Genomic DNA, 9150 nt, shown 5'->3' with positions numbered 1-9150 from the left:
CCTTGCATGTGACGGAGGAGCCCAAGATCACTGGAAGCTGGTCTTTGGGGAGAAAGTATTGCCTGTTGAAGCCTTGATATGGACATTTTCATGGTCTCGGAACTGTAAGTTTGTAAATTAATATATCCCCATTGCAAAAGCCAACCCATTTCTGGTATATTGCATTTCAGCAGCTTTAGAAAACTAAAACACCCCTGATGTTCATTATCTCAAAGCCCACAATCTTGAAGGTGTAAATTAGTAAATGAGGACTGGGGATTTGGAAATATGCTTCCTCAATGATTTCTTGAATACAAAGCTGCTTTGATACAAAACTGCCTCGCCTTGGACTTCCCCATCTCTCCTCCTAATGCCTAACTATGCACCCTGCCCTCAGCCCTCTGCCTACTGGGTGGACACTGCCTACCCTCCCTCTGTCCTGACCCAGCAATATCCTGGTCTCCAAATGTCCTGGCCCCAAACAACTATTACAATGTAACTGTCCTGGGTTTAACACCCACAGGCCTGAACTTCTATACTAACCAATTAATCTGGGAGAGTGGGATGATGAACCAACTATCCCTCTCGGGATTCATGGTTGTCTTTAAGCAGTGGTTTTAGAAGCACAAGCTTCACCTAAAGACCCTGGGAGGCAGGGACTGGGGCCAGGAGTGGGTGGAGCTAGATCCCCCCCCCCCACCGTTCCCTGTCACCCACCACCCTCCACATAATGACTGCAGACCCAGCCCTCTTTTGACTGATTTTTTTTCCCTCTTATTCCCAGCAGTCTTTTAAAAAGAGAGCAAAATAACCAAAACAAGCACTAGGGAAATGATCAGTGACTTTATTTTCAATTGGAATATTATTTATCCAATTTCCTAGACCCCTGTCATTTTTTCCTACACCTTAATAACTCTTAATAACTCTAATCTTTAAATGAACTCTCCAAAGACCCCAGAGCTATGGAGCTTTGGCCCTTCTTTCTCCCCTGCCTCCAGTACTTTCATTCTGATGGTAAGTACAAAAATAGAAAATATTTAGCTCTGGTTTCCTGGAACCTTCTGCGTAACCAGGTCTGTAGGTGTGTGGGAGATCAAGGCCCTCTGGGTGGGTCCACTTAAACATATGCTCAAAGAAGAGACATAAACTTCCCTACCCTTAACCCGACAGCCAGGATTCTCTTCCCTTCACTAGACAAATTCCATCACACCTGTCAGAGGTTTCCTGAACGTTCCCCAGGAAGGCTTACTTCAATGTATACCACCCCATTAGTGAGCCAAACACCTTTGCTGGAAGAGAATGCTCATTTTTGAGATGATAACTTAAAAAGACAAAAATCCTGTTTTATAATAATGAGATAATCATCATTAATGTGTTTTTTCCCCATTTTTCAATAGCCAAAGGTGTATGTCCTTCACCATCAGAGGTATAAAATAGCACTTCTCAGCCAGCCTCCTCAAGCAGAGGTTTGTGGACTATTTTAATCATATAACCAGAAAACTTCCTCTTTCTGTTTACTCCTCTTTGCCAAGAAACCAGATAAGAAAAAGAATTTTACTTCTGTGCATTGTTAATTTGGTATGGGGTGAAGGGTGGGGGTTGAGAGTTTCTAAGCTTCTGAACTGTAGTAGCATCCAGATGACTTTCTGAGGCTTCTGATTATTTTATTTATCAAATGATTTTGCCCAAACCATCCATAAAGGTCATTTTAGAACAAAGTTAAAAGTATCTAAGCTTCTAAACAAGGATTAGGAGAGAAAAGTTCAATATCGACCCCTGATCAATGCCATCCTTCTGCCCTATAGTCGTCACATCATTTCTCTAATGTATTAGCTGAGATTTTTGTCTATGACTGGCAGAAAGCCTTAAATTCAGTGGCTTAAACAACACAAAAGTTGATTTATGTCTCACTGTAAGTTGGTGTGGTTCTCCACAGATTCAGAGACTCAGGTCCTTCTCTCTTATCACTCACTGTGCCTGACCTCAACCTCATGATCTGAGATGGTAGCTGCTAACTCCAGGCTCAGGATGCAAGAAAGGATAATGAAGAATCAGAGGCAAAGGGAAGCTCACGCTATCCCTTAAGTTTATCAGAAGTGCCCATGTGACATTTTTGCTTATATTCCACTGGACAGAATTTAGTAAATGGCCAAATCTGGATACAAGGGAGTCCAGGAAATAGGTCCACCATTTGTTAGACTGTGAGCCCAGTCAAATGTCAGAGTCTCTGTCACCATGGAAAAGGGGAAGAATTGATGTCAGGGGGCAATCAGCAGTCTCTTTCACATTACCAACTATTATTATACATTTCAAATCACAAGGAGTGTTTGGATTAGGAGATGAGACTAGCTTAAATGCTCACAGTAGATCAGGAGAGTAGGTGACAGTTTCAATGCCAAGAAAGAGAGTGGGGGTGAAACAGAAAACCAAAATCAAGACAGAGATAACATCAGAGCATGAGAGAAAGAAAGGAGCTGAAAGTGAAGTTTATAAGTATTTAAGAACCTAGAAAATATCAATTCATAAACCCATAGGAATTAAAAGTTTGATGACAGTATTGAAAAAATCCAAATAAACCAACAGAACAGAATAGAGTCCAGAAACAGAACCAGATAAATGGGAAGAAGGATAGATTTTTTCAATAGTTTGATGACAAAGGGAAACCATAGATTTGGATCACATCTTATCTTAGTTTGGGTATTATAAAAACAAAACCTCACTGGTGAATTCTACCATACATTTGAAAAATAAATGGTACCAATTCTCTACAATGTCTTCCATAAAATAGAATTGGGGGACTACTCCCTAACTCCTTCTATGAGGTCAGCATTAACCTCATACTAAAAACAGATAAAGACATTACAAGGAAGGAAAACTACAGGTCAGTATCTCTCATGAACATAGATGTGAAAATACTCAATAAAATATTGGCAAATTGAATCTAACAAAATAAAAAGATTTATACACAGTGACCAAGTGGGATTTATCCCAGGTATGCAAGCCTGATTCAATATTTAAAAACCAATTAATGTAATTCATCACATCAACAGGTTAAAGAAAAAAAAATCATGTAATAATATCAGTAGATAAAGCAAAATCATTCGACAAATCCCAAACCATTCATGATATAAACTCTCAGCAAACTAGCAATAGAAGGGAACTTCCTCAGTTTGATAAAGAACAGCTACAAAAAACCTACAGCCAACATCATACTTGATGAGAAACTAGATGTTTTATCTCTAAGACGACGGACAAGACAATGATGTACCCTCTCACCACTCCTATTCAATATCATACTGGAAGTCCTAGCTAAGGCAGTAAGACAAGAAAAGGAAATGAAATGTTTACAGATTGGGAAGGAAGAAATAAAATTGTCTTTATTCGCAGATGGAAAAAAAAATAATACCTGAAGTAAGGCTTAAGTGCTAATGCTTATGGGAAGGTGCTAATGCTAATGGAAGGTGCAATTCAGAAGATTAATTGTAGGGAAAGGGATGTGAGAAGAGAAAGGACGGGAAGCCAGTACAAGGTGGTGGATTACTGGGCTGGCTACTGCTTCATGAAAGGACACAGCTGGCCACACAGCCATGCATGTATGTCCACAGACACACTACATAAAATCAGGACCTCTGGACAGCCCACTGGAAAAATGAATATATCTGCTGAGAATTTACCTGCAGAATTCCTTCCTCCTGCTATTTCCCAATTGCCATAGTACACCCCACTGGGTTTAACCTCCCATGCTTCTGGGTGGTGTTATCTGGCCTAACCTACAGTTTCTGGGGAAGTCAGTCACACCCCTTTACTAGTCTGGACATGTAGGAGAAGTCAGACACTTGGTCTCAAGTGTGGCGCCTTATTGGCCACGTCAGCACTACCATGACAGCAGAGTGGGGGAAGTGGCAAGGGCTGAGAGAATCTGGAAAGCTCATGAGTTATATTCAATACAGGACCTCACATTCTACACAACAGCCAATTCCAGATAGAATAAACATACGAATGTTAAAACATAAATGCCCAAGTTAAAGGAGGAGAAATTGTTTACATATGATTTTGTAGAGGAAAATGTGTTCCTAAGTATGATCTAAATCCAGAACCATTAAAAAAACAGATTAGCAAAAGATTGAAAAATTTGACCAACTTCTTTCTAGAAAAAAGACACACACACACACAAAAATATATTTTTTCTCATTTCACTCGGATCTTGAGTAATCAAAAGAATGAGTCTCTAATATGCTGCCATTTTTTTTAGATCTAGTTACTTTTTCATGAGCTTGGAGCTATTGCATACAAGCAAAATTCTCTCTTGTAGAGAAAAATCCATTAAGCCCAATGTCTCTGATATAATTTTATGAGTTTTTGATTGGTTAAGATTTGGAAGCACATCTCATGATAACTCTTTTAATTGAAGGTTTTCAGGTTTGTTCTTACTCTTTAACTAGGCTCAGTTTTAAGAGCAAAACACTTTTACATGCCTCATTTCTTAAACAAGCAAAGAAACCAACTCTAACTTGGGTAAAAAAAAAAATGAAAACCCATTGGAAGAATAAAGGCTAGCCTAAAAATTAAAGAGAGAATTAAAGAATGAGATTCAAAAAGGATGGGAATTTAGGGCAGCTCTGAGATGTAGGAAGCAAAGCCAATGAGCAGTATTTCAGGGTTCATGTTCTTGGGAAGATTCAGCTACCATTGTCACTCTTTTTAATAATGGAATTCCAGACAGAAAGGCCAAGGAAGCATGAGACATCCCACTAAGACTATGCAATGGAAAAAGGCATATCCCAAAAGAAAACCAGGGAACTATTACCAGAATATTGGGGAATGGATGCTGAACAAGGAAAACAGCCTTACAACAGCCTTTGCCAACCTGGTGATCCTTTAAGTAGATGACTTAGAATTAGAAAAATAAACCCAATCATTAATTTTTCTGTGCTCAGAGGACTACAATACCTCCAAATAGCTCTTGGGAAAGTCTTTAGAGGCCAAATAGATGAAAACAGTCCATTGAGCAAAATTTATACACAGCTTTTTAAGATTAGTGTTGCATCAGAGAAGTGCCCCTGCCCTGTTAAATGTAAAAGCCAAGCACCCTGTTTAAACAATCAGAGCATTCGTTTCAGGAATGGAATTGACAACCAGAGCAGATTCATATATTTCCCCGCTTATGGGCTTTTACAGGCACTGAGTGTCTTTCACCTTTTTAAAAATACAGGAAGTTCTCACTTTGCATGGTGGCATGGGACCATAAAACTGACTGTGCAAGCAGAAACCATGCAAAGCAATTTGCATAATCAACAGGAAAAATTATAATTATTCTGTGAATTTTAAAAATTTTTGTCAAAATATTAAAAACTCCCTTAGTTCTAAATATATGGGAAAAAGAAAAAATAGTAAAACTAATATTTATTAGTATACCATAATTTAAAAGTTAGAAACATTAATAAAGTATTTATTTTTTATAAAAAAAAAAAAAACTTGTGTAGTTTGAACACAACTTGCCTTCTTTTTCTTGTCACATAATTTGCAATATTGAATGAGCATCTTTCTATACCTTGGAGAATTGTCATACTCCTTTCTAAATTTCCATCAGCTTCCAACATTTTACCCTTTGTGCTTTCAATGTTGTGAGATATCTCTAAGAATTCCTTTAACGTGAAGTTTTTTGGGTCAGTGTGACTTCCTCTAGGATGTCTTTATCCTTTTTGACACAACAATTTTCCTCCTTTATGTGGATAAGTTAGCCATCACCAGGTCCCTCTGGCTGTATATCTTGTCTCTCGAATGGTGGCAACATCAAGTCAACAATCCCAGGGTCTCCTCTTTCTTCCATAGCTCAATTTACATTAAATTCTAATTTCACTTCTAGCATTATCGCTTCTTGTTTCTTTGCTGCGCTTTCTTCTTTGTTTGCCAGTTCCCTCTCAAGTATCCATTTTTGCAAAATGTCACATGGATTTATCACTGGGGGACAAGAGGCAACATGATTGGTTACTGGCCATGATGCTCATCTGATCTGTGGACTGAAGAGCTGGCAGCAAAGTTTGTACTTTATGAAATTACTCTTGGTTAATATACAGTGGTAACTGAAATTTGAACTTTGTTGTTGGAGGACTGGTGTTAACTAGGCTGTGGTAACTGAAATTTATGCATATCAGAACTACAAAACTAGGAGTGCAGATATTACAAAATATCCCATTAGGAGCTTTTTAGCAGGTCTTGCAATCTCTTACAACTTCTTTGTTGTCCCGTTTTGGAGAAATTCTTGAGGAAACAAATATCATGTCATATTTCTTATAAATGTAACACAGATGGTGGATTGTATTTGGTCTTTGAATAGGAATTTTCCAATAAAACTTATTTTTGACCCTCTGCCAAATAACTTCAATTTTTGGTACATCAGTTTACATTGTCTGCTCTGAAACAAGATAGTCTTTTGCTTATGTCTATAAGGTTGATATGAGTGAAGCACTGCTCATCTTTCAAGACCCAACTCAAATGTCTTCTCCTCCATGAGCCTTTCTCAACCCCACCAGGCAGCATTAGTCACACGTCCTTCCACATCCCGCGACACTGAGCCAGACCTGAGTTATGCTCCTCCCTTCTCCTTCCACTGCGTTGTGTCTCTCAGGGGCAGACTGGGAGGTCTTGAAGGACAGAGACTTCATCTTGTTCTTTATATCCTCGGAACCTAGCGCAGTGCCTTGCCCAGATTAGGTGTACAAATGTTAAAGATAAACAATTTTTTTCCACTTTTTAAAAAATATCCTTTCTTTTTCTAATACATAAATGAAAGGATGCTTCCAAGAATAAGGTTCTTATTAATATAAAGGCCCTAAAGGAACAGCCAGGAGTTCTAACCTTTACTTTCAAGAAAGCCGTGATGTAACTCTGGATTCTAGAAGGCATTGTATGCATGAGGATCAGGAAGGGCGAAGGGAAGCTTCAGTGAGGGCTGACTAAAAACAACCTATTGTCTACAGATGGCCTCTGCTGACTCACACTGACTTCGGTGTTTGCAGCCATCTGAATCTATAATGGGTAGCATATGGGATGAGAGAGTTGTGAAAAAAAAAATCATCATACGGTTTAGTCTTATAGATCTGAGAAAAATGCCATTTAAGGGAAATTGAGCCAAACATCTGTCTCACTTCCTTTGCAAGGTACAGAATACACTGTATGGACTAATCAAACTTCATAACTCCACTGTGTAACTTTGTATGTTTCCTAACAACATGTCCCTCCCAGGGTTGGAAACTTGTCACTGATAGAACAGTGAGTGTTTTCTACCTTATGTGGAATAAAACGAATAAAATGAAAATACCACAGGGTACATTTGACTGTGCTCATGGGAAATCATGAAACAACGCACATATATTATATATTCTGTTTTCCCTTCTCTCTCTCTCTCTTTCTCTCTGTCTCTCTCTCTCTCTTTCTCTCTCTCTCTCTCTCTCTCTCTCTCTCACACACACACACACACACACACACAAATCAAAAACAAATATAAGAAAGAATTTGGCTCACTGTTCAAGTTAAACAAAAGTCATTCCATTAAATTAATGCCTTCATCTTCCTATTCCCAAAAACACTTAATAAACTTCATTTGATGACTCTTGATGGATTATTGTTGACATTTTACAGAAAACATAGAGAAGTGAGAGCCTTGACCCAGTTGCACAATGGAGCGCAAAACAAAACTCAGCTCTCTTGAACCCGAAAGTTGATTATGATGCAAAATCTATCTATAAGGGCTGCACTAGGTCTTTAAGGAAGTGTTGGCACTCACCAGACAGTCAAGGGACATGTGTATGTGGGTGCACGTGCACACACAGGTCTATACATGGAGATCTAAAGGGAAGTAGACATCCTACACTGAGATTACAGCATCAGCAAAGGCATGGAGATGTTAGTGCATGATCTGTGTGAACGGGGGAAAGGGTCATCCAAGCCAATGTGTTAGTTGACAGGGCAGTGGTGATACTTATAGCTGGGCAAAGCCAACCAGTATTGGGAAGAACTGCAAATGTCTCAAATGTCTCAAGAATAGAGTCTACCTGTGTCATCAAGAATAGCATCTACCTCTTCACCATCTTTTTTGTTCTCCAGAAGCCACAGCTATGAAGGTCAAGCTGTGCAGTTTCAGTGGGTATAAGATCCACCCTGGTCATTGGAGGTGCAACACCAGGACAGACAGGAAGGTTTCCCAATTTTCTAATGCAAAATGGGAGTCAATATTCCTTCCCAAGAAGAACCCTCAGCAGATAAACCAGACAGGAGAAAGCACAAAAAAAGGACAACTGGAAGAAATTCAATTGAAAAGAATTTGCCACACAAATCCCAGAGGGCCAAACTGTTGCATCTCTTGCTGATGCAATGGCCAAGAGGAATCAGAAACCTGAAGTTAGAAAGGCTCAATAAGAACCAGCTATCAGGGCTGCAAAAGAAGCAAAAAAAAAAAAAAAAAGGCAAAGAAAACATCTAAGAAGACAACAATGGTTTCTGCTAAGGCTTCCACAAAGGCAGCACCAAAATAAAAGATTGTGAAGCCTACGGAAGTTTCTGTTCCCTTAATTGGTGAAAAACACTAAGCTGAGTAAAGACTTGACTGTAACTCAAAACAAAACAAAACAAAACAAAAACCAACTAAAAAGGCATAGAGTCCAGTTTTGACTACCTAGACAACAGGACCTCTGTCTCCAGATGTAAAATATGAAATTATATTAAAGCCTTGCTTCTTAAATGAAAGATCATCATTCCGCAGCAACACAGCATATAACTGGGCATTTTGTTGTTGCTGTTGTTTTCAGCTGGATTGTTTTCTGTTTGTTTGTAGCAGAAGTTATGATTCTGCTCTGCCTTGCTCTCAAAGTCACAAATGCAACTCCAAAGGGAAAACCTAGTAGAAAAGCAGGAATGTATCAATGGAAACAAGTTTACACCAGGACCTTAACACCATGCTCTAACCTGATGGTTCTTCTGGATGGAGCAAAAAAGAGCCAGTACCCCATCGACTCCACTAATTTCCATTCACCAATAGAAAGATCTCAATGATAACAAAGAAAAAGAAAAGAATGAAGAAAAAATCAAAATGGTAGGAATGCAAAACAATTAACAAAAATAAAGACTTCAAGTAAATCTATAAATACATTAATTAATGTAAGGAGAGCAGCA

General features: G+C 38.8%; 1 pseudogene; it reads left to right on the top strand.

The window, feature by feature from the left end:
* Nucleotides 1-8096: 8096 nt before the first annotated feature.
* Nucleotides 8097-8567, top strand: LOC119532823 (annotated as a pseudogene).
* Nucleotides 8568-9150: the final 583 nt, after the last annotated feature.

This window comes from Choloepus didactylus, chromosome 4 (genome assembly GCF_015220235.1).
Source record: "Choloepus didactylus isolate mChoDid1 chromosome 4, mChoDid1.pri, whole genome shotgun sequence".
NCBI lineage: Eukaryota > Metazoa > Chordata > Mammalia > Pilosa > Megalonychidae > Choloepus > Choloepus didactylus.
Note: the sequence above shows the minus strand (reverse complement) of the source record. Positions and strands in the feature narration are given on the sequence as shown.